Source organism: Limanda limanda, unplaced genomic scaffold (assembly GCF_963576545.1).
Source record: "Limanda limanda unplaced genomic scaffold, fLimLim1.1 SCAFFOLD_337, whole genome shotgun sequence".
In the NCBI taxonomy this organism is placed as follows: Eukaryota; Metazoa; Chordata; class Actinopteri; order Pleuronectiformes; family Pleuronectidae; genus Limanda; species Limanda limanda.
The window spans coordinates 1-22,921 of record NW_026870570.1 but is presented as its reverse complement, the minus strand read 5'-3'; the positions used below and the strand labels follow the sequence as shown (position 1 = coordinate 22,921).

Below are 22,921 nucleotides of genomic sequence, written 5' to 3'. Positions count from 1 at the left end.
ACAAAGCCCAAAGACATAACAACTTTGTCTCAGAGACAACACAAACTGCAATAAATTGGCAAAAATCAGCATACAGGCAGTACAAGAATTTCTAGCAAACATTACTTATCAAAACAGCACACTTGGAACAGGAGTGACCCCGTCTATTTGCTGTTAAATTATACTTCTACCACAATCAGTGGCATTAGTGAGTGCATTGTGTTGGAAAAAACATGCACTACAACCAAACCTATAATATAGGCCCAGTGTCAGGCTCTTATTGCAATTGAACATGATGATCAGGGGAGAGCGCGGACGCAGTCCCCCACTTCCACAAATTATGCAGTCGAGATTCCCACATTTGGGGAATTCGCACGGGTCAGCACAACCGAAGTGCAATGGCTGAGCCTCGCCCTGGGTGAACCACCTTCATGATCATGGTATCTCCCCTGCCAGGTAAGTATGAGTTGCAAGCATTGGAGACAGGCTCTTGTTTCTCAGACACAGTTGCTTGGCTCACGGTGCATGCCATGCATATTCACACAATCCAAAGGCCTTCAGTATCACATCATCCCCTTTTGGTAAAGGACTTGTTGAAGTGAAGCAAACACTTGTGTGAAATGAGTGAAGCAAACACTTGTGTGAAATGACATTGAATTACTTTATCACTGTTCTGGTCTCCAGCCCTTTTGTTCCCCTCGCAAAACAGAGTAAGCCTCGATGAAAAGCAGCCAGGTAAGTCCTGGCCGTCTCTGATAAATCACCACAAAGCCCAAAGACATAACAACTTTGTCTCAGAGACAACACAAACTGCAATAAATTGGCAAAAATCAGCATACAGGCAGTACAAGAAATTCTAGCAAACATTACTTATCAAAACAGCACACTTGGAACAGGAGTGACCCCGTCTATTTGCTGTTAAATTATACTTCTACCATAATCAGTGGCATTAGTGAGTGCATTGTGTTGGAAAAAACATGCACTACAACCAAACTATAAAATAGGCCCAGTGTCAGGCTCTTATTGCAATTGAACATGATGATCAGGGGAGAGCGCGGACGCAGTCCCCCACTACCACAAATTATGCAGTCGAGATTCCCACATTTGGGGAAATTGCACGGGTCAGCACAACCGAAGTGCAATGGCTGAGCCTCGCCCTGGGTGAACCACCTTCATGATCATGGTATCTCCCCTGCCAGGTAAGTATGAGTTGGAAGCATTGGAGACAGGCTCTTGTTTCTCAGACACAGTTGCTTGGCTCACGGTGCCTCCCATGCATATTCACACAATCCAAAGGCCTTCAGTATCACATCATCCCCTTTTGGTAAAGGACTTGTTGAAGTGAAGCAAACACTTGTGTGAAATGAGTGAAGCAAACACTTGTGTGAAATGACATTGAATTACTTTATCACTGTTCTGGTCTCCAGCCCTTTTGTTCCCCTCGCAAAACAGAGTAAGCCTCGATGAAAAGCAGCCAGGTAAGTCCTGGCCGTCTCTGATAAATCACCACAAAGCCCAAAGACATAACAACTTTGTCTCAGAGACAACACAAACTGCAATAAATTGGCAAAAATCAGCATACAGGCAGTACAAGAATTTCTAGCAAACATTACTTATCAAAACAGCACACTTGGAACAGGAGTGACCCCGTCTATTTGCTGTTAAATTATACTTCTACCACAATCAGTGGCATTAGTGAGTGCATTGTGTTGGAAAAAACATGCACTACAACCAAACCTATAAAATAGGCCCAGTGTCAGGCTCTTATTGCAATTGAACATGATGATCAGGGGAGAGCGCGGACGCAGTCCCCCACTTCCACAAATTATGCAGTCGAGATTCCCACATTTGGGGAATTCGCACGGGTCAGCACAACCGAAGTGCAATGGCTGAGCCTCGCCCTGGGTGACCCACCTTCATGATCATGGTATCTCCCCTGCCAGGTAAGTATGATTTGGAAGCATTGGAGACAGGCTCTTGTTTCTCAGACACAGTTGCTTGGCTCACGGTGCCTCCCATGCATATTCACACAATCCAAAGGCCTTCAGTATCACATCATCCCCTTTTGGTAAAGGACTTGTTGAAGTGAAGCAAACACTTGTGTGAAATGAGTGAAGCAAACACTTGTGTGAAATGACATTGAATTACTTTATCAATGTTCTGGTCTCCAGCCCTTTTGTTCCCCTTGCAAAAAAGAGTAAGCCTCGATGAAAAGCAGCCAGGCAAGTCCTGGCCGTCTCTGATAAATCACCACAAAGCCCAAAGACATAACAACTTTGTCTCAGAGACAACACAAACTGCAATAAATTGGCAAAAATCAGCATACAGGCAGTACAAGAATTTCTAGCAATCATTACTTATCAAAACAGCACACTTTGAACAGGAGTGACCCCGTCTATTTGCTGTTAAATTATACTTCTACCACAATCAGTGGCATTAGTGAGTGCATTGTGTTGGAAGAAACATGCACTACAACCAAACCTATAAAATAGGCCCAGTGTCAGGCTCTTATTGCAATTGAACATGATGATCAGGGGAGAGCGCGGACGCAGTCCCCCACTACCACAAATTATGCAGTCGAGATTCCCACATTTGGGGAATTCGCACGGGTCAGCACAACCGAAGTGCAATGGCTGAGCCTCGCCCTGGGTGAACCACCTTCATGATCATGGTATCTCCCCTGCCAGGTAAGTATGAGTTGGAAGCATTGGAGACAGGCTCTTGTTTCTCAGACACAGTTGTTTGGCTCACGGTGCCTCCCATGCATATTCACACAATCCAAAGGCCTTCAGTATCACATCATTCCCTTTTGGTAAAGGACTTGTTGAAGTGAAGCAAACACTTGTGTGAAATGAGTGAAGCAAACACTTGTGTGAAATGACATTGAATTACTTTATCACTGTTCTGGTCTCCAGCCCTTTTGTTCCCCTCGCAAAACAGAGTAAGCCTCGATGAAAAGCAGCCAGGTAAGTCCTGGCCGTCTCTGATAAATCACCACAAAGCCCAAAGACATAACAACTTTGTCTCAGAGACAACACAAACTGCAATAAATTGGCAAAAATCAGCATACAGGCAGTACAAGAATTTCTAGCAAACATTACTTATCAAAACAGCACACTTGGAACAGGAGTGACCCCGTCTATTTGCTGTTAAATTATACTTCTACCACAATCAGTGGCATTAGTGAGTGCATTGTGTTGGAAAAAACATGCACTACAACCAAACCTATAATATAGGCCCAGTGTCAGGCTCTTATTGCAATTGAACATGATGATCAGGGGAGAGCGCGGACGCAGTCCCCCACTTCCACAAATTATGCAGTCGAGATTCCCACATTTGGGGAATTCGCACGGGTCAGCACAACCGAAGTGCAATGGCTGAGCCTCGCCCTGGGTGAACCACCTTCATGATCATGGTATCTCCCCTGCCAGGTAAGTATGAGTTGCAAGCATTGGAGACAGGCTCTTGTTTCTCAGACACAGTTGCTTGGCTCACGGTGCATGCCATGCATATTCACACAATCCAAAGGCCTTCAGTATCACATCATCCCCTTTTGGTAAAGGACTTGTTGAAGTGAAGCAAACACTTGTGTGAAATGAGTGAAGCAAACACTTGTGTGAAATGACATTGAATTACTTTATCACTGTTCTGGTCTCCAGCCCTTTTGTTCCCCTCGCAAAACAGAGTAAGCCTCGATGAAAAGCAGCCAGGTAAGTCCTGGCCGTCTCTGATAAATCACCACAAAGCCCAAAGACATAACAACTTTGTCTCAGAGACAACACAAACTGCAATAAATTGGCAAAAATCAGCATACAGGCAGTACAAGAATTTCTAGCAATCATTACTTATCAAAACAGCACACTTGGAACAGGAGTGACCCCGTCTATTTGCTGTTAAATTATACTTCTACCACAATCAGTGGCATTAGTGAGTGCATTGTGTTGGAAAAAACATGCACTACAACCAAACCTATAAAATAGGCCCAGTGTCAGGCTCTTATTGCAATTGAACATGATGATCAGGGGAGAGCGCGGACGCAGTCCCCCACTTCCACAAATTATGCAGTCGAGATTCCCACATTTGGGGAATTCGCACGGGTCAGCACAACCGAAGGGCAATGGCTGAGCCTCGCCCTGGGTGAACCACCTTCATGATCATGGTATCTCCCCTGCCAGGTAAGTATGAGTTGGAAGCATTGGAGACAGGCTCTTGTTTCTCAGACACAGTTGCTTGGCTCACGGTGCATCCCATGCATATTCACACAATCCAAAGGCCTTCAGTATCACATCATCCCCTTTTGGTAAAGGACTTGTTGAAGTGAAGCAAACACTTGTGTGAAATGAGTGAAGCAAACACTTGTGTGAAATGACATTGAATTACTTTATCACTGTTCTGGTCTCCAGCCCTTTTGTTCCCCTCGCAAAACAGAGTAAGCCTCGATGAAAAGCAGCCAGGTAAGTCCTGGCCGTCTCTGATAAATCACCACAAAGCCCAAAGACATAACAACTTTGTCTCAGAGACAACACAAACTGCAATAAATTGGCAAAAATCAGCATACAGGCAGTACAAGAAATTCTAGCAAACATTACTTATCAAAACAGCACACTTGGAACAGGAGTGACCCCGTCTATTTGCTGTTAAATTATACTTCTACCATAATCAGTGGCATTAGTGAGTGCATTGTGTTGGAAAAAACATGCACTACAACCAAACTATAAAATAGGCCCAGTGTCAGGCTCTTATTGCAATTGAACATGATGATCAGGGGAGAGCGCGGACGCAGTCCCCCACTACCACAAATTATGCAGTCGAGATTCCCACATTTGGGGAATTCGCACGGGTCAGCACAACCGAAGTGCAATGGCTGAGCCTCGCCCTGGGTGAACCACCTTCATGATCATGGTATCTCCCCTGCCAGGTAAGTATGAGTTGGAAGCATTGGAGACAGGCTCTTGTTTCTCAGACACAGTTGCTTGGCTCACGGTGCCTCCCATGCATATTCACACAATCCAAAGGCCTTCAGTATCACATCATCCCCTTTTGGTAAAGGACTTGTTGAAGTGAAGCAAACACTTGTGTGAAATGAGTGAAGCAAACACTTGTGTGAAATGACATTGAATTACTTTATCACTGTTCTGGTCTCCAGCCCTTTTGTTCCCCTCGCAAAACAGAGTAAGCCTCGATGAAAAGCAGCCAGGTAAGTCCTGGCCGTCTCTGATAAATCACCACAAAGCCCAAAGACATAACAACTTTGTCTCAGAGACAACACAAACTGCAATAAATTGGCAAAAATCAGCATACAGGCAGTACAAGAATTTCTAGCAAACATTACTTATCAAAACAGCACACTTGGAACAGGAGTGACCCCGTCTATTTGCTGTTAAATTATACTTCTACCACAATCAGTGGCATTAGTGAGTGCATTGTGTTGGAAAAAACATGCACTACAACCAAACCTATAAAATAGGCCCAGTGTCAGGCTCTTATTGCAATTGAACATGATGATCAGGGGAGAGCGCGGACGCAGTCCCCCACTTCCACAAATTATGCAGTCGAGATTCCCACATTTGGGGAATTCGCACGGGTCAGCACAACCGAAGTGCAATGGCTGAGCCTCGCCCTGGGTGACCCACCTTCATGATCATGGTATCTCCCCTGCCAGGTAAGTATGATTTGGAAGCATTGGAGACAGGCTCTTGTTTCTCAGACACAGTTGCTTGGCTCACGGTGCCTCCCATGCATATTCACACAATCCAAAGGCCTTCAGTATCACATCATCCCCTTTTGGTAAAGGACTTGTTGAAGTGAAGCAAACACTTGTGTGAAATGAGTGAAGCAAACACTTGTGTGAAATGACATTGAATTACTTTATCAATGTTCTGGTCTCCAGCCCTTTTGTTCCCCTTGCAAAAAAGAGTAAGCCTCGATGAAAAGCAGCCAGGCAAGTCCTGGCCGTCTCTGATAAATCACCACAAAGCCCAAAGACATAACAACTTTGTCTCAGAGACAACACAAACTGCAATAAATTGGCAAAAATCAGCATACAGGCAGTACAAGAATTTCTAGCAATCATTACTTATCAAAACAGCACACTTTGAACAGGAGTGACCCCGTCTATTTGCTGTTAAATTATACTTCTACCACAATCAGTGGCATTAGTGAGTGCATTGTGTTGGAAGAAACATGCACTACAACCAAACCTATAAAATAGGCCCAGTGTCAGGCTCTTATTGCAATTGAACATGATGATCAGGGGAGAGCGCGGACGCAGTCCCCCACTACCACAAATTATGCAGTCGAGATTCCCACATTTGGGGAATTCGCACGGGTCAGCACAACCGAAGTGCAATGGCTGAGCCTCGCCCTGGGTGAACCACCTTCATGATCATGGTATCTCCCCTGCCAGGTAAGTATGAGTTGGAAGCATTGGAGACAGGCTCTTGTTTCTCAGACACAGTTGTTTGGCTCACGGTGCCTCCCATGCATATTCACACAAACCAAAGGCCTTCAGTATCACATCATCCCCTTTTGGTAAAGGACTTGTTGAAGTGAAGCAAACACTTGTGTGAAATGAGTGAAGCAAACACTTGTGTGAAATGACATTGAATTACTTTATCACTGTTCTGGTCTCCAGCCCTTTTGTTCCCCTCGCAAAACAGAGTAAGCCTCGATGAAAAGCAGCCAGGTAAGTCCTGGCCGTCTCTGATAAATCACCACAAAGCCCAAAGACATAACAACTTTGTCTCAGAGACAACACAAACTGCAATAAATTGGCAAAAATCAGCATACAGGCAGTACAAGAATTTCTAGCAAACATTACTTATCAAAACAGCACACTTGGAACAGGAGTGACCCCGTCTATTTGCTGTTAAATTATACTTCTACCACAATCAGTGGCATTAGTGAGTGCATTGTGTTGGAAAAAACATGCACTACAACCAAACCTATAAAATAGGCCCAGTGTCAGGCTCTTATTGCAATTGAACATGATGATCAGGGGAGAGCGCGGACGCAGTCCCCCACTTCCACAAATTATGCAGTCGAGATTCCCACATTTGGGGAATTCGCACGGGTCAGCACAACCGAAGTGCAATGGCTGAGCCTCGCCCTGGGTGAACCACCTTCATGATCATGGTATCTCCCCTGCCAGGTAAGTATGAGTTGGAAGCATTGGAGACAGGCTCTTGTTTCTCAGACACAGTTGCTTGGCTCACGGTGCATCCCATGCATATTCACACAATCCAAAGGCCTTCAGTATCACATCATCCCCTTTTGGTAAAGGACTTGTTGAAGTGAAGCAAACACTTGTGTGAAATGAGTGAAGCAAACACTTGTGTGAAATGACATTGAATTACTTTATCACTGTTCTGGTCTCCAGCCCTTTTGTTCCCCTCGCAAAACAGAGTAAGCCTCGATGAAAAGCAGCCAGGTAAGTCCTGGCCGTCTCTGATAAATCACCACAAAGCCCAAAGACATAACAACTTTGTCTCAGAGACAACACAAACTGCAATAAATTGGCAAAAATCAGCATACAGGCAGTACAAGAATTTCTAGCAAACATTACTTATCAAAACAGCACACTTGGAACAGGAGTGACCCCGTCTATTTGCTGTTAAATTATACTTCTACCACAATCAGTGGCATTAGTGAGTGCATTGTGTTGGAAAAAACATGCACTACAACCAAACCTATAATATAGGCCCAGTGTCAGGCTCTTATTGCAATTGAACATGATGATCAGGGGAGAGCGCGGACGCAGTCCCCCACTTCCACAAATTATGCAGTCGAGATTCCCACATTTGGGGAATTCGCACGGGTCAGCACAACCGAAGTGCAATGGCTGAGCCTCGCCCTGGGTGAACCACCTTCATGATCATGGTATCTCCCCTGCCAGGTAAGTATGAGTTGCAAGCATTGGAGACAGGCTCTTGTTTCTCAGACACAGTTGCTTGGCTCACGGTGCATCCCATGCATATTCACACAATCCAAAGGCCTTCAGTATCACATCATCCCCTTTTGGTAAAGGACTTGTTGAAGTGAAGCAAACACTTGTGTGAAATGATGGAAGCAAACACTTGTGTGAAATGACATTGAATTACTTTATCACTGTTCTGGTCTCCAGCCCTTTTGTTCCCCTCGCAAAACAGAGTAAGCCTCGATGAAAAGCAGCCAGGTAAGTCCTGGCCGTCTCTGATAAATCACCACAAAGCCCAAAGACATAACAACTTTGTCTCAGAGACAACACAAACTGCAATAAATTGGCAAAAATCAGCATAAGGGCAGTACAAGAAATTCTAGCAAACATTACTTATCAAAACAGCACACTTGGAACAGGAGTGACCCCGTCTATTTGCTGTTAAATTATACTTCTACCATAATCAGTGGCATTAGTGAGTGCATTGTGTTGGAAAAAACATGCACTACAACCAAACTATAAAATAGGCCCAGTGTCAGGCTCTTATTGCAATTGAACATGATGATCAGGGGAGAGCGCGGACGCAGTCCCCCACTACCACAAATTATGCAGTCGAGATTGCCACATTTGGGGAATTCGCACGGGTCAGCACAACCGAAGTGCAATGGCTGAGCCTCGCCCTGGGTGAACCACCTTCATGATCATGGTATCTCCCCTGCCAGGTAAGTATGAGTTGGAAGCATTGGAGACAGGCTCTTGTTTCTCAGACACAGTTGCTTGGCTCACGGTGCCTCCCATGCATATTCACACAATCCAAAGGCCTTCAGTATCACATCATCCCCTTTTGGTAAAGGACTTGTTGAAGTGAAGCAAACACTTGTGTGAAATGAGTGAAGCAAACACTTGTGTGAAATGACATTGAATTACTTTATCACTGTTCTGGTCTCCAGCCCTTTTGTTCCCCTCGCAAAACAGAGTAAGCCTCGATGAAAAGCAGCCAGGTAAGTCCTGGCCGTCTCTGATAAATCACCACAAAGCCCAAAGACATAACAACTTTGTCTCAGAGACAACACAAACTGCAATAAATTGGCAAAAATCAGCATACAGGCAGTACAAGAATTTCTAGCAAACATTACTTATCAAAACAGCACACTTGGAACAGGAGTGACCCCGTCTATTTGCTGTTAAATTATACTTCTACCACAATCAGTGGCATTAGTGAGTGCATTGTGTTGGAAAAAACATGCACTACAACCAAACCTATAAAATAGGCCCAGTGTCAGGCTCTTATTGCAATTGAACATGATGATCAGGGGAGAGCGCGGACGCAGTCCCCCACTTCCACAAATTATGCAGTCGAGATTCCCACATTTGGGGAATTCGCACGGGTCAGCACAACCGAAGTGCAATGGCTGAGCCTCGCCCTGGGTGACCCACCTTCATGATCATGGTATCTCCCCTGCCAGGTAAGTATGATTTGGAAGCATTGGAGACAGGCTCTTGTTTCTCAGACACAGTTGCTTGGCTCACGGTGCCTCCCATGCATATTCACACAATCCAAAGGCCTTCAGTATCACATCATCCCCTTTTGGTAAAGGACTTGTTGAAGTGAAGCAAACACTTGTGTGAAATGAGTGAAGCAAACACTTGTGTGAAATGACATTGAATTACTTTATCAATGTTCTGGTCTCCAGCCCTTTTGTTCCCCTTGCAAAAAAGAGTAAGCCTCGATGAAAAGCAGCCAGGCAAGTCCTGGCCGTCTCTGATAAATCACCACAAAGCCCAAAGACATAACAACTTTGTCTCAGAGACAACACAAACTGCAATAAATTGGCAAAAATCAGCATACAGGCAGTACAAGAATTTCTAGCAATCATTACTTATCAAAACAGCACACTTTGAACAGGAGTGACCCCGTCTATTTGCTGTTAAATTATACTTCTACCACAATCAGTGGCATTAGTGAGTGCATTGTGTTGGAAGAAACATGCACTACAACCAAACCTATAAAATAGGCCCAGTGTCAGGCTCTTATTGCAATTGAACATGATGATCAGGGGAGAGCGCGGACGCAGTCCCCCACTACCACAAATTATGCAGTCGAGATTCCCACATTTGGGGAATTCGCACGGGTCAGCACAACCGAAGTGCAATGGCTGAGCCTCGCCCTGGGTGAACCACCTTCATGATCATGGTATCTCCCCTGCCAGGTAAGTATGAGTTGGAAGCATTGGAGACAGGCTCTTGTTTCTCAGACACAGTTGTTTGGCTCACGGTGCCTCCCATGCATATTCACACAATCCAAAGGCCTTCAGTATCACATCATTCCCTTTTGGTAAAGGACTTGTTGAAGTGAAGCAAACACTTGTGTGAAATGAGTGAAGCAAACACTTGTGTGAAATGACATTGAATTACTTTATCACTGTTCTGGTCTCCAGCCCTTTTGTTCCCCTCGCAAAACAGAGTAAGCCTCGATGAAAAGCAGCCAGGTAAGTCCTGGCCGTCTCTGATAAATCACCACAAAGCCCAAAGACATAACAACTTTGTCTCAGAGACAACACAAACTGCAATAAATTGGCAAAAATCAGCATACAGGCAGTACAAGAATTTCTAGCAAACATTACTTATCAAAACAGCACACTTGGAACAGGAGTGACCCCGTCTATTTGCTGTTAAATTATACTTCTACCACAATCAGTGGCATTAGTGAGTGCATTGTGTTGGAAAAAACATGCACTACAACCAAACCTATAATATAGGCCCAGTGTCAGGCTCTTATTGCAATTGAACATGATGATCAGGGGAGAGCGCGGACGCAGTCCCCCACTTCCACAAATTATGCAGTCGAGATTCCCACATTTGGGGAATTCGCACGGGTCAGCACAACCGAAGTGCAATGGCTGAGCCTCGCCCTGGGTGAACCACCTTCATGATCATGGTATCTCCCCTGCCAGGTAAGTATGAGTTGCAAGCATTGGAGACAGGCTCTTGTTTCTCAGACACAGTTGCTTGGCTCACGGTGCATGCCATGCATATTCACACAATCCAAAGGCCTTCAGTATCACATCATCCCCTTTTGGTAAAGGACTTGTTGAAGTGAAGCAAACACTTGTGTGAAATGAGTGAAGCAAACACTTGTGTGAAATGACATTGAATTACTTTATCACTGTTCTGGTCTCCAGCCCTTTTGTTCCCCTCGCAAAACAGAGTAAGCCTCGATGAAAAGCAGCCAGGTAAGTCCTGGCCGTCTCTGATAAATCACCACAAAGCCCAAAGACATAACAACTTTGTCTCAGAGACAACACAAACTGCAATAAATTGGCAAAAATCAGCATACAGGCAGTACAAGAATTTCTAGCAATCATTACTTATCAAAACAGCACACTTGGAACAGGAGTGACCCCGTCTATTTGCTGTTAAATTATACTTCTACCACAATCAGTGGCATTAGTGAGTGCATTGTGTTGGAAAAAACATGCACTACAACCAAACCTATAAAATAGGCCCAGTGTCAGGCTCTTATTGCAATTGAACATGATGATCAGGGGAGAGCGCGGACGCAGTCCCCCACTTCCACAAATTATGCAGTCGAGATTCCCACATTTGGGGAATTCGCACGGGTCAGCACAACCGAAGGGCAATGGCTGAGCCTCGCCCTGGGTGAACCACCTTCATGATCATGGTATCTCCCCTGCCAGGTAAGTATGAGTTGGAAGCATTGGAGACAGGCTCTTGTTTCTCAGACACAGTTGCTTGGCTCACGGTGCATCCCATGCATATTCACACAATCCAAAGGCCTTCAGTATCACATCATCCCCTTTTGGTAAAGGACTTGTTGAAGTGAAGCAAACACTTGTGTGAAATGAGTGAAGCAAACACTTGTGTGAAATGACATTGAATTACTTTATCACTGTTCTGGTCTCCAGCCCTTTTGTTCCCCTCGCAAAACAGAGTAAGCCTCGATGAAAAGCAGCCAGGTAAGTCCTGGCCGTCTCTGATAAATCACCACAAAGCCCAAAGACATAACAACTTTGTCTCAGAGACAACACAAACTGCAATAAATTGGCAAAAATCAGCATACAGGCAGTACAAGAAATTCTAGCAAACATTACTTATCAAAACAGCACACTTGGAACAGGAGTGACCCCGTCTATTTGCTGTTAAATTATACTTCTACCATAATCAGTGGCATTAGTGAGTGCATTGTGTTGGAAAAAACATGCACTACAACCAAACTATAAAATAGGCCCAGTGTCAGGCTCTTATTGCAATTGAACATGATGATCAGGGGAGAGCGCGGACGCAGTCCCCCACTACCACAAATTATGCAGTCGAGATTCCCACATTTGGGGAATTCGCACGGGTCAGCACAACCGAAGTGCAATGGCTGAGCCTCGCCCTGGGTGAACCACCTTCATGATCATGGTATCTCCCCTGCCAGGTAAGTATGAGTTGGAAGCATTGGAGACAGGCTCTTGTTTCTCAGACACAGTTGCTTGGCTCACGGTGCCTCCCATGCATATTCACACAATCCAAAGGCCTTCAGTATCACATCATCCCCTTTTGGTAAAGGACTTGTTGAAGTGAAGCAAACACTTGTGTGAAATGAGTGAAGCAAACACTTGTGTGAAATGACATTGAATTACTTTATCACTGTTCTGGTCTCCAGCCCTTTTGTTCCCCTCGCAAAACAGAGTAAGCCTCGATGAAAAGCAGCCAGGTAAGTCCTGGCCGTCTCTGATAAATCACCACAAAGCCCAAAGACATAACAACTTTGTCTCAGAGACAACACAAACTGCAATAAATTGGCAAAAATCAGCATACAGGCAGTACAAGAATTTCTAGCAAACATTACTTATCAAAACAGCACACTTGGAACAGGAGTGACCCCGTCTATTTGCTGTTAAATTATACTTCTACCACAATCAGTGGCATTAGTGAGTGCATTGTGTTGGAAAAAACATGCACTACAACCAAACCTATAAAATAGGCCCAGTGTCAGGCTCTTATTGCAATTGAACATGATGATCAGGGGAGAGCGCGGACGCAGTCCCCCACTTCCACAAATTATGCAGTCGAGATTCCCACATTTGGGGAATTCGCACGGGTCAGCACAACCGAAGTGCAATGGCTGAGCCTCGCCCTGGGTGACCCACCTTCATGATCATGGTATCTCCCCTGCCAGGTAAGTATGATTTGGAAGCATTGGAGACAGGCTCTTGTTTCTCAGACACAGTTGCTTGGCTCACGGTGCCTCCCATGCATATTCACACAATCCAAAGGCCTTCAGTATCACATCATCCCCTTTTGGTAAAGGACTTGTTGAAGTGAAGCAAACACTTGTGTGAAATGAGTGAAGCAAACACTTGTGTGAAATGACATTGAATTACTTTATCAATGTTCTGGTCTCCAGCCCTTTTGTTCCCCTTGCAAAAAAGAGTAAGCCTCGATGAAAAGCAGCCAGGCAAGTCCTGGCCGTCTCTGATAAATCACCACAAAGCCCAAAGACATAACAACTTTGTCTCAGAGACAACACAAACTGCAATAAATTGGCAAAAATCAGCATACAGGCAGTACAAGAATTTCTAGCAATCATTACTTATCAAAACAGCACACTTTGAACAGGAGTGACCCCGTCTATTTGCTGTTAAATTATACTTCTACCACAATCAGTGGCATTAGTGAGTGCATTGTGTTGGAAGAAACATGCACTACAACCAAACCTATAAAATAGGCCCAGTGTCAGGCTCTTATTGCAATTGAACATGATGATCAGGGGAGAGCGCGGACGCAGTCCCCCACTACCACAAATTATGCAGTCGAGATTCCCACATTTGGGGAATTCGCACGGGTCAGCACAACCGAAGTGCAATGGCTGAGCCTCGCCCTGGGTGAACCACCTTCATGATCATGGTATCTCCCCTGCCAGGTAAGTATGAGTTGGAAGCATTGGAGACAGGCTCTTGTTTCTCAGACACAGTTGTTTGGCTCACGGTGCCTCCCATGCATATTCACACAAACCAAAGGCCTTCAGTATCACATCATCCCCTTTTGGTAAAGGACTTGTTGAAGTGAAGCAAACACTTGTGTGAAATGAGTGAAGCAAACACTTGTGTGAAATGACATTGAATTACTTTATCACTGTTCTGGTCTCCAGCCCTTTTGTTCCCCTCGCAAAACAGAGTAAGCCTCGATGAAAAGCAGCCAGGTAAGTCCTGGCCGTCTCTGATAAATCACCACAAAGCCCAAAGACATAACAACTTTGTCTCAGAGACAACACAAACTGCAATAAATTGGCAAAAATCAGCATACAGGCAGTACAAGAATTTCTAGCAAACATTACTTATCAAAACAGCACACTTGGAACAGGAGTGACCCCGTCTATTTGCTGTTAAATTATACTTCTACCACAATCAGTGGCATTAGTGAGTGCATTGTGTTGGAAAAAACATGCACTACAACCAAACCTATAAAATAGGCCCAGTGTCAGGCTCTTATTGCAATTGAACATGATGATCAGGGGAGAGCGCGGACGCAGTCCCCCACTTCCACAAATTATGCAGTCGAGATTCCCACATTTGGGGAATTCGCACGGGTCAGCACAACCGAAGTGCAATGGCTGAGCCTCGCCCTGGGTGAACCACCTTCATGATCATGGTATCTCCCCTGCCAGGTAAGTATGAGTTGGAAGCATTGGAGACAGGCTCTTGTTTCTCAGACACAGTTGCTTGGCTCACGGTGCATCCCATGCATATTCACACAATCCAAAGGCCTTCAGTATCACATCATCCCCTTTTGGTAAAGGACTTGTTGAAGTGAAGCAAACACTTGTGTGAAATGAGTGAAGCAAACACTTGTGTGAAATGACATTGAATTACTTTATCACTGTTCTGGTCTCCAGCCCTTTTGTTCCCCTCGCAAAACAGAGTAAGCCTCGATGAAAAGCAGCCAGGTAAGTCCTGGCCGTCTCTGATAAATCACCACAAAGCCCAAAGACATAACAACTTTGTCTCAGAGACAACACAAACTGCAATAAATTGGCAAAAATCAGCATACAGGCAGTACAAGAATTTCTAGCAAACATTACTTATCAAAACAGCACACTTGGAACAGGAGTGACCCCGTCTATTTGCTGTTAAATTATACTTCTACCACAATCAGTGGCATTAGTGAGTGCATTGTGTTGGAAAAAACATGCACTACAACCAAACCTATAATATAGGCCCAGTGTCAGGCTCTTATTGCAATTGAACATGATGATCAGGGGAGAGCGCGGACGCAGTCCCCCACTTCCACAAATTATGCAGTCGAGATTCCCACATTTGGGGAATTCGCACGGGTCAGCACAACCGAAGTGCAATGGCTGAGCCTCGCCCTGGGTGAACCACCTTCATGATCATGGTATCTCCCCTGCCAGGTAAGTATGAGTTGCAAGCATTGGAGACAGGCTCTTGTTTCTCAGACACAGTTGCTTGGCTCACGGTGCATCCCATGCATATTCACACAATCCAAAGGCCTTCAGTATCACATCATCCCCTTTTGGTAAAGGACTTGTTGAAGTGAAGCAAACACTTGTGTGAAATGATGGAAGCAAACACTTGTGTGAAATGACATTGAATTACTTTATCACTGTTCTGGTCTCCAGCCCTTTTGTTCCCCTCGCAAAACAGAGTAAGCCTCGATGAAAAGCAGCCAGGTAAGTCCTGGCCGTCTCTGATAAATCACCACAAAGCCCAAAGACATAACAACTTTGTCTCAGAGACAACACAAACTGCAATAAATTGGCAAAAATCAGCATAAGGGCAGTACAAGAAATTCTAGCAAACATTACTTATCAAAACAGCACACTTGGAACAGGAGTGACCCCGTCTATTTGCTGTTAAATTATACTTCTACCATAATCAGTGGCATTAGTGAGTGCATTGTGTTGGAAAAAACATGCACTACAACCAAACTATAAAATAGGCCCAGTGTCAGGCTCTTATTGCAATTGAACATGATGATCAGGGGAGAGCGCGGACGCAGTCCCCCACTACCACAAATTATGCAGTCGAGATTGCCACATTTGGGGAATTCGCACGGGTCAGCACAACCGAAGTGCAATGGCTGAGCCTCGCCCTGGGTGAACCACCTTCATGATCATGGTATCTCCCCTGCCAGGTAAGTATGAGTTGGAAGCATTGGAGACAGGCTCTTGTTTCTCAGACACAGTTGCTTGGCTCACGGTGCCTCCCATGCATATTCACACAATCCAAAGGCCTTCAGTATCACATCATCCCCTTTTGGTAAAGGACTTGTTGAAGTGAAGCAAACACTTGTGTGAAATGAGTGAAGCAAACACTTGTGTGAAATGACATTGAATTACTTTATCACTGTTCTGGTCTCCAGCCCTTTTGTTCCCCTCGCAAAACAGAGTAAGCCTCGATGAAAAGCAGCCAGGTAAGTCCTGGCCGTCTCTGATAAATCACCACAAAGCCCAAAGACATAACAACTTTGTCTCAGAGACAACACAAACTGCAATAAATTGGCAAAAATCAGCATACAGGCAGTACAAGAATTTCTAGCAATCATTACTTATCAAAACAGCACACTTGGAACAGGAGTGACCCCGTCTATTTGCTGTTAAATTATACTTCTACCATAATCAGTGGCATTACTGAGTGCATTGTGTTGGAAAAAACATGCACTACAACCAAACCTATAAAATAGGCCCAGTGTCAGGCTCTTATTGCAATTGAACATGATGATCAGGGGAGAGCGCGGACGCAGTCCCCCACTACCACAAATTATGCAGTCGAGATTCCCACATTTGGGGAATTCGCACGGGTCAGCACAACCGAAGTGCAATGGCTGAGCCTCGCCCTGGGTGAACCACCTTCATGATCATGGTATCTCCCCTGCCAGGTAAGTATGAGTTGGAGGCATTGGAGACAGGCTCTTGTTTCTCAGACACAGTTGCTTGGCTCACGGTGCCTCCCATGCATATTCACACAATCCAAAGGCCTTCAGTATCACATCATCCCCTTTTGGTAAAGGACTTGTTGAAGTGAAGCAAACACTTGTGTGAAATGAGTGAAGCAAACACTTGTGTGAAATGACATTGAATTACTTTATCACTGTTCTGGTCTCCAGCCCTTTTGTTCCCCTCGCAAAACAGAGTAAGCCTCGATGAAAAGCAGCCAGGTAAGTCCTGGCCGTCTCTGATAAATCACCACAAAGCCCAAAGACATAACAACTTTGTCTCAGAGACAACACAAACTGCAATAAATTGGCAAAAATCAGCATACAGGCAGTACAAGAATTTCTAGCAATCATTACTTATCAAAACAGCACACTTGGAACAGGAGTGACCCCGTCTATTTGCTGTTAAATTATACTTCTACCACAATCAGTGGCATTAGTGAGTGCATTGTGTTGGAAAAAACATGCACTACAACCAAACCTATAAAATAGGCCCAGTGTCAGGCTCTTATTGCAATTGAACATGATGATCAGGGGAGAGCGCGGACGCAGTCCCCCACTTCCACAAATTATGCAGTCGAGATTCCCACATTTGGGGAATTCGCACGGGTCAGCACAACCGAAGTGCAATGGCTGAGCCTCGCCCTGGGTGACCCACCTTCATGATCATGGTATCTCCCCTGCCAGGTAAGTATGAGTTGGAAGCATTGGAGACAGGCTCTTGTTTCTCAAACACAGGTGCTTGGCTCACGGTGCCTCCCATGCATATTCACACAATCCAAAGGCCTTCAGTATCACATCATCCCCTTTTGGTAAAGGACTTGTTGAAGTGAAGCAAACACTTGTGTGAAATGAGTGAAGCAAACACTTGTGTGAAATGACATTGAATTACTTTATCACTGTTCTGGTCTCCAGCCCTTTTGTTCCCCTCGCAAAACAGAGTAAGCCTCGATGAAAAGCAGCCAGGTAAGTCCTGGCCGTCTCTGATAAATCACCACAAAGCCCAAAGACATAACAACTTTGTCTCAGAGACAACACAAACTGCAATAAATTGGCAAAAATCAGCATACAGGCAGTACAAGAATTTCTAGCAAACATTACTTATCAAAACAGCACACTTGGAACAGGAGTGAACCCGTCTATTTGCTGTTAAATTATACTTCTACCACAATCAGTGGCATTAGTGAGTGCATTGTGTTGGAAAAAACATGCACTACAACCAAACCTATAAAATAGGCCCAGTGTCAGGCTCTTATTGCATTTGACGTGATGATCAGGGGAGAGCGCGGACGCAGTCCCCCACTACCACAAATTATGCAGTCGAGATTCCCACATTTGGGGAATTCGCACGGGTCAGCACAACCGAAGTGCAATGGCTGAGCCTCGCCCTGGGTGACCCACCTTCATGATCATGGTATCTCCCCTGCCAGGTAAGTATGAGTTGGAAGCATTGGAGACAGGCTCTTGTTTCTCAGACACAGTTGCTTGGCTCACGGTGCCTCCCATGCATATTCACACAATCCAAAGGCCTTCAGTATCACATCATCCCCTTTTGGTAAAGGACTTGTTGAAGTGAAGCAAACACTTGTGTGAAATGAGTGAAGCAAACACTTGTGTGAAATGACATTGAATTACTTTATCAATGTTCTGGTCTCCAGCCCTTTTGTTCCCCTTGCAAAAAAGAGTAAGCCTCGATGAAAAGCAGCCAGGCAAGTCCTGGCCGTCTCTGATAAATCACCACAAAGCCCAAAGACATAACAACTTTGTCTCAGAGACAACACAAACTGCAATAAATTGGCAAAAATCAGCATACAGGCAGTACAAGAATTTCTAGCAATCATTACTTATCAAAACAGCACACTTTGAACAGGAGTGACCCCGTCTATTTGCTGTTAAATTATACTTCTACCACAATCAGTGGCATTAGTGAGTGCATTGTGTTGGAAAAAACATGCACTACAACCAAACCTATAAAATAGGCCCAGTGTCAGGCTCTTATTGCAATTGAACATGATGATCAGGGGAGAGCGCGGACGCAGTCCCCCACTACCACATATTATGCAGTCGAGATTCCCACATTTGGGGAATTCGCACGGGTCAGCACAACCGAAGTGCAATGGCTGAGCCTCGCCCTGGGTGAACCACCTTCATGATCATGGTATCTCCCCTGCCAGGTAAGTATGAGTTGGAAGCATTGGAGACAGGCTCTTGTTTCTCAGACACAGTTGTTTGGCTCACGGTGCCTCCCATGCATATTCACACAATCCAAAGGCCTTCAGTATCACATCATCCCCTTTTGGTAAAGGACTTGTTGAAGTGAAGCAAACACTTGTGTGAAATGAGTGAAGCAAACACTTGTGTGAAATGACATTGAATTACTTTATCACTGTTCTGGTCTCCAGCCCTTTTGTTCCCCTCGCAAAACAGAGTAAGCCTCGATGAAAAGCAGCCAGGTAAGTCCTGGCCGTCTCTGATAAATCACCACAAAGCCCAAAGACATAACAACTTTGTCTCAGAGACAACACAAACTGCAATAAATTGGCAAAAATCAGCATACAGGCAGTACAAGAATTTCTAGCAAACATTACTTATCAAAACAGCACACTTGGAACAGGAGTGACCCCGTCTATTTGCTGTTAAATTATACTTCTACCACAATCAGTGGCATTAGTGAGTGCATTGTGTTGGAAAAAACATGCACTACAACCAAACCTATAAAATAGGCCCAGTGTCAGGCTCTTATTGCAATTGAACATGATGATCAGGGGAGAGCGCGGACGCAGTCCCCCACTACCACAAATTATGCAGTCGAGATTCCCACATTTGGGGAATTCGCACGGGTCAGCACAACCGGAGTGCAATGGCTGAGCCTCGCCCTGGGTGAACCACCTTCATGATCACGGTATCTCCTCTGCCAGGTAAATATGAGTTGGGGCATTGGAGACAGGCTCTTGTTTCTCAGACACAGTTGCATGGCTCACGGTGCCTCCCATGCATATTCACACAATCCAAAGGCCTTCAGTATCACATCATCCCCTTTTGGTAAAGGACTTGTTGAAGTGAAGCAAACACTTGTGTGAAATGAGTGAAGCAAACACTTGTGTGAAATGACATTGAATTACTTTATCACTGTTCTGGTCTCCAGCCCTTTTGTTCCCCTCGCAAAACAGAGTAAGCCTCGATGAAAAGCAGCCAGGTAAGTCCTGGCCGTCTCTGATAAATCACCACAAAGCCCAAAGACATAACAACTTTGTCTCAGAGACAACACAAACTGCAATAAATTGGCAAAAATCAGCATACAGGCAGTACAAGAATTTCTAGCAATCATTACTTATCAAAACAGCACACTTGGAACAGGAGTGACCCCGTCTATTTGCTGTTAAATTATACTTCTACCACAATCAGTGGCATTAGTGAGTGCATTGTGTTGGAAAAAACATGCACTACAACCAAACCTATAAAATAGGCCCAGTGTCAGGCTCTTATTGCAATTGAACATGATGATCAGGGGAGAGCGCGGACGCAGTCCCCCACTACCACAAATTATGCAGTCGAGATTCCCACATTTGGGGAATTCGCACGGGTCAGCAGAACCGAAGTGCAATGGCTGAGCCTCGCCCTGGGTGAACCACCTTCATGATCATGGTATCTCCCCTGCCAGGTAAGTATGAGTTGGAGGCATTGGAGACAGGCTCTTGTTTCTCAGACACAGTTGCTTGGCTCACGGTGCCTCCCATGCATATTCACACAATCCAAAGGCCTTCAGTATCACATCATCCCCTTTTGGTAAAGGACTTGTTGAAGTGAAGCAAACACTTGTGTGAAATGAGTGAAGCAAACACTTGTGTGAAATGACATTGAATTACTTTATCACTGTTCTGGTCTCCAGCCCTTTTGTTCCCCTCGCAAAACAGAGTAAGCCTCGATGAAAAGCAGCCAGGTAAGTCCTGGCCGTCTCTGATAAATCACCACAAAGCCCAAAGACATAACAACTTTGTCTCAGAGACAACACAAACTGCAATAAATTGGCAAAAATCAGCATACAGGCAGTACAAGAATTTCTAGCAATCATTACTTATCAAAACAGCACACTTGGAACAGGAGTGACCCCGTCTATTTGCTGTTAAATTATACTTCTACCACAATCAGTGGCATTAGTGAGTGCATTGTGTTGGAAAAAACATGCACTACAACCAAACCTATAAAATAGGCCCAGTGTCAGGCTCTTATTGCAATTGAACATGATGATCAGGGGAGAGCGCGGACGCAGTCCCCCACTTCCACAAATTATGCAGTCGAGATTCCCACATTTGGGGAATTCGCACGGGTCAGCACAACCGAAGGGCAATGGCTGAGCCTCGCCCTGGGTGAACCACCTTCATGATCATGGTATCTCCCCTGCCAGGTAAGTATGAGTTGGAAGCATTGGAGACAGGCTCTTGTTTCTCAGACACAGTTGCTTGGCTCACGGTGCATCCCATGCATATTCACACAATCCAAAGGCCTTCAGTATCACATCATCCCCTTTTGGTAAAGGACTTGTTGAAGTGAAGCAAACACTTGTGTGAAATGAGTGAAGCAAACACTTGTGTGAAATGACATTGAATTACTTTATCACTGTTCTGGTCTCCAGCCCTTTTGTTCCCCTCGCAAAACAGAGTAAGCCTCGATGAAAAGCAGCCAGGTAAGTCCTGGCCGTCTCTGATAAATCACCACAAAGCCCAAAGACATAACAACTTTGTCTCAGAGACAACACAAACTGCAATAAATTGGCAAAAATCAGCATACAGGCAGTACAAGAAATTCTAGCAAACATTACTTATCAAAACAGCACACTTGGAACAGGAGTGACCCCGTCTATTTGCTGTTAAATTATACTTCTACCATAATCAGTGGCATTAGTGAGTGCATTGTGTTGGAAAAAACATGCACTACAACCAAACTATAAAATAGGCCCAGTGTCAGGCTCTTATTGCAATTGAACATGATGATCAGGGGAGAGCGCGGACGCAGTCCCCCACTACCACAAATTATGCAGTCGAGATTCCCACATTTGGGGAATTCGCACGGGTCAGCACAACCGAAGTGCAATGGCTGAGCCTCGCCCTGGGTGAACCACCTTCATGATCATGGTATCTCCCCTGCCAGGTAAGTATGAGTTGGAAGCATTGGAGACAGGCTCTTGTTTCTCAGACACAGTTGCTTGGCTCACGGTGCCTCCCATGCATATTCACACAATCCAAAGGCCTTCAGTATCACATCATCCCCTTTTGGTAAAGGACTTGTTGAAGTGAAGCAAACACTTGTGTGAAATGAGTGAAGCAAACACTTGTGTGAAATGACATTGAATTACTTTATCACTGTTCTGGTCTCCAGCCCTTTTGTTCCCCTCGCAAAACAGAGTAAGCCTCGATGAAAAGCAGCCAGGTAAGTCCTGGCCGTCTCTGATAAATCACCACAAAGCCCAAAGACATAACAACTTTGTCTCAGAGACAACACAAACTGCAATAAATTGGCAAAAATCAGCATACAGGCAGTACAAGAATTTCTAGCAAACATTACTTATCAAAACAGCACACTTGGAACAGGAGTGACCCCGTCTATTTGATGTTAAATTATACTTCTACCACAATCAGTGGCATTAGTGAGTGCATTGTGTTGGAAAAAACATGCACTACAACCAAACCTATAAAATAGGCCCAGTGTCAGGCTCTTATTGCAATTGAACATGATGATCAGGGGAGAGCGCGGACGCAGTCCCCCACTTCCACAAATTATGCAGTCGAGATTCCCACATTTGGGGAATTCGCACGGGTCAGCACAACCGAAGTGCAATGGCTGAGCCTCGCCCTGGGTGACCCACCTTCATGATCATGGTATCTCCCCTGCCAGGTAAGTATGATTTGGAAGCATTGGAGACAGGCTCTTGTTTCTCAGACACAGTTGCTTGGCTCACGGTGCCTCCCATGCATATTCACACAATCCAAAGGCCTTCAGTATCACATCATCCCCTTTTGGTAAAGGACTTGTTGAAGTGAAGCAAACACTTGTGTGAAATGAGTGAAG

General features: G+C 44.9%; 31 non-coding genes across 31 annotated transcripts; all 31 read right to left on the bottom strand.

Moving 5' to 3' along the window:
* Nucleotides 1–279: 279 nt before the first annotated feature.
* On the bottom strand, nt 280–443 carry LOC132997437 (U1 spliceosomal RNA). Its single transcript, XR_009677497.1, has one exon. It is a non-coding gene; the product is annotated as a U1 spliceosomal RNA (small nuclear RNA).
* Nucleotides 444–1,022: 579 nt separating this feature from the next.
* Nucleotides 1,023–1,186, bottom strand: LOC132997453 (U1 spliceosomal RNA). The gene has a single exon (XR_009677512.1). It is a non-coding gene; the product is annotated as a U1 spliceosomal RNA (small nuclear RNA).
* A 580-nt stretch (nt 1,187–1,766) lies between these two features.
* Nucleotides 1,767–1,930, bottom strand: LOC132997448 (U1 spliceosomal RNA). Its single transcript, XR_009677507.1, has one exon. It is a non-coding gene; the product is annotated as a U1 spliceosomal RNA (small nuclear RNA).
* Nucleotides 1,931–2,510: 580 nt separating this feature from the next.
* On the bottom strand, nt 2,511–2,674 carry LOC132997426 (U1 spliceosomal RNA). The gene has a single exon (XR_009677487.1). It is a non-coding gene; the product is annotated as a U1 spliceosomal RNA (small nuclear RNA).
* Nucleotides 2,675–3,254: 580 nt separating this feature from the next.
* Nucleotides 3,255–3,418, bottom strand: LOC132997436 (U1 spliceosomal RNA). Its single transcript, XR_009677496.1, has one exon. It is a non-coding gene; the product is annotated as a U1 spliceosomal RNA (small nuclear RNA).
* A 580-nt stretch (nt 3,419–3,998) lies between these two features.
* On the bottom strand, nt 3,999–4,162 carry LOC132997451 (U1 spliceosomal RNA). Its single transcript, XR_009677510.1, has one exon. It is a non-coding gene; the product is annotated as a U1 spliceosomal RNA (small nuclear RNA).
* Nucleotides 4,163–4,741: 579 nt separating this feature from the next.
* LOC132997425 (U1 spliceosomal RNA) lies at nt 4,742–4,905 on the bottom strand. Its single transcript, XR_009677486.1, has one exon. It is a non-coding gene; the product is annotated as a U1 spliceosomal RNA (small nuclear RNA).
* Nucleotides 4,906–5,485: 580 nt separating this feature from the next.
* On the bottom strand, nt 5,486–5,649 carry LOC132997446 (U1 spliceosomal RNA). The gene has a single exon (XR_009677505.1). It is a non-coding gene; the product is annotated as a U1 spliceosomal RNA (small nuclear RNA).
* A 580-nt stretch (nt 5,650–6,229) lies between these two features.
* On the bottom strand, nt 6,230–6,393 carry LOC132997424 (U1 spliceosomal RNA). The gene has a single exon (XR_009677485.1). It is a non-coding gene; the product is annotated as a U1 spliceosomal RNA (small nuclear RNA).
* A 580-nt stretch (nt 6,394–6,973) lies between these two features.
* LOC132997434 (U1 spliceosomal RNA) lies at nt 6,974–7,137 on the bottom strand. The gene has a single exon (XR_009677494.1). It is a non-coding gene; the product is annotated as a U1 spliceosomal RNA (small nuclear RNA).
* A 580-nt stretch (nt 7,138–7,717) lies between these two features.
* Nucleotides 7,718–7,881, bottom strand: LOC132997433 (U1 spliceosomal RNA). Its single transcript, XR_009677493.1, has one exon. It is a non-coding gene; the product is annotated as a U1 spliceosomal RNA (small nuclear RNA).
* A 579-nt stretch (nt 7,882–8,460) lies between these two features.
* LOC132997429 (U1 spliceosomal RNA) lies at nt 8,461–8,624 on the bottom strand. The gene has a single exon (XR_009677489.1). It is a non-coding gene; the product is annotated as a U1 spliceosomal RNA (small nuclear RNA).
* A 580-nt stretch (nt 8,625–9,204) lies between these two features.
* LOC132997445 (U1 spliceosomal RNA) lies at nt 9,205–9,368 on the bottom strand. The gene has a single exon (XR_009677504.1). It is a non-coding gene; the product is annotated as a U1 spliceosomal RNA (small nuclear RNA).
* A 580-nt stretch (nt 9,369–9,948) lies between these two features.
* On the bottom strand, nt 9,949–10,112 carry LOC132997455 (U1 spliceosomal RNA). Its single transcript, XR_009677514.1, has one exon. It is a non-coding gene; the product is annotated as a U1 spliceosomal RNA (small nuclear RNA).
* A 580-nt stretch (nt 10,113–10,692) lies between these two features.
* Nucleotides 10,693–10,856, bottom strand: LOC132997432 (U1 spliceosomal RNA). Its single transcript, XR_009677492.1, has one exon. It is a non-coding gene; the product is annotated as a U1 spliceosomal RNA (small nuclear RNA).
* A 580-nt stretch (nt 10,857–11,436) lies between these two features.
* On the bottom strand, nt 11,437–11,600 carry LOC132997450 (U1 spliceosomal RNA). Its single transcript, XR_009677509.1, has one exon. It is a non-coding gene; the product is annotated as a U1 spliceosomal RNA (small nuclear RNA).
* A 579-nt stretch (nt 11,601–12,179) lies between these two features.
* Nucleotides 12,180–12,343, bottom strand: LOC132997454 (U1 spliceosomal RNA). The gene has a single exon (XR_009677513.1). It is a non-coding gene; the product is annotated as a U1 spliceosomal RNA (small nuclear RNA).
* Nucleotides 12,344–12,923: 580 nt separating this feature from the next.
* Nucleotides 12,924–13,087, bottom strand: LOC132997444 (U1 spliceosomal RNA). Its single transcript, XR_009677503.1, has one exon. It is a non-coding gene; the product is annotated as a U1 spliceosomal RNA (small nuclear RNA).
* A 580-nt stretch (nt 13,088–13,667) lies between these two features.
* LOC132997447 (U1 spliceosomal RNA) lies at nt 13,668–13,831 on the bottom strand. Its single transcript, XR_009677506.1, has one exon. It is a non-coding gene; the product is annotated as a U1 spliceosomal RNA (small nuclear RNA).
* A 580-nt stretch (nt 13,832–14,411) lies between these two features.
* Nucleotides 14,412–14,575, bottom strand: LOC132997431 (U1 spliceosomal RNA). The gene has a single exon (XR_009677491.1). It is a non-coding gene; the product is annotated as a U1 spliceosomal RNA (small nuclear RNA).
* A 580-nt stretch (nt 14,576–15,155) lies between these two features.
* Nucleotides 15,156–15,319, bottom strand: LOC132997430 (U1 spliceosomal RNA). The gene has a single exon (XR_009677490.1). It is a non-coding gene; the product is annotated as a U1 spliceosomal RNA (small nuclear RNA).
* A 579-nt stretch (nt 15,320–15,898) lies between these two features.
* On the bottom strand, nt 15,899–16,062 carry LOC132997428 (U1 spliceosomal RNA). The gene has a single exon (XR_009677488.1). It is a non-coding gene; the product is annotated as a U1 spliceosomal RNA (small nuclear RNA).
* Nucleotides 16,063–16,642: 580 nt separating this feature from the next.
* Nucleotides 16,643–16,806, bottom strand: LOC132997435 (U1 spliceosomal RNA). The gene has a single exon (XR_009677495.1). It is a non-coding gene; the product is annotated as a U1 spliceosomal RNA (small nuclear RNA).
* A 580-nt stretch (nt 16,807–17,386) lies between these two features.
* LOC132997442 (U1 spliceosomal RNA) lies at nt 17,387–17,550 on the bottom strand. The gene has a single exon (XR_009677502.1). It is a non-coding gene; the product is annotated as a U1 spliceosomal RNA (small nuclear RNA).
* Nucleotides 17,551–18,129: 579 nt separating this feature from the next.
* Nucleotides 18,130–18,293, bottom strand: LOC132997438 (U1 spliceosomal RNA). Its single transcript, XR_009677498.1, has one exon. It is a non-coding gene; the product is annotated as a U1 spliceosomal RNA (small nuclear RNA).
* A 580-nt stretch (nt 18,294–18,873) lies between these two features.
* LOC132997439 (U1 spliceosomal RNA) lies at nt 18,874–19,037 on the bottom strand. The gene has a single exon (XR_009677499.1). It is a non-coding gene; the product is annotated as a U1 spliceosomal RNA (small nuclear RNA).
* A 580-nt stretch (nt 19,038–19,617) lies between these two features.
* LOC132997452 (U1 spliceosomal RNA) lies at nt 19,618–19,781 on the bottom strand. Its single transcript, XR_009677511.1, has one exon. It is a non-coding gene; the product is annotated as a U1 spliceosomal RNA (small nuclear RNA).
* Nucleotides 19,782–20,360: 579 nt separating this feature from the next.
* LOC132997440 (U1 spliceosomal RNA) lies at nt 20,361–20,524 on the bottom strand. Its single transcript, XR_009677500.1, has one exon. It is a non-coding gene; the product is annotated as a U1 spliceosomal RNA (small nuclear RNA).
* A 580-nt stretch (nt 20,525–21,104) lies between these two features.
* LOC132997449 (U1 spliceosomal RNA) lies at nt 21,105–21,268 on the bottom strand. Its single transcript, XR_009677508.1, has one exon. It is a non-coding gene; the product is annotated as a U1 spliceosomal RNA (small nuclear RNA).
* Nucleotides 21,269–21,847: 579 nt separating this feature from the next.
* Nucleotides 21,848–22,011, bottom strand: LOC132997423 (U1 spliceosomal RNA). The gene has a single exon (XR_009677484.1). It is a non-coding gene; the product is annotated as a U1 spliceosomal RNA (small nuclear RNA).
* A 580-nt stretch (nt 22,012–22,591) lies between these two features.
* On the bottom strand, nt 22,592–22,755 carry LOC132997441 (U1 spliceosomal RNA). The gene has a single exon (XR_009677501.1). It is a non-coding gene; the product is annotated as a U1 spliceosomal RNA (small nuclear RNA).
* Nucleotides 22,756–22,921: the final 166 nt, after the last annotated feature.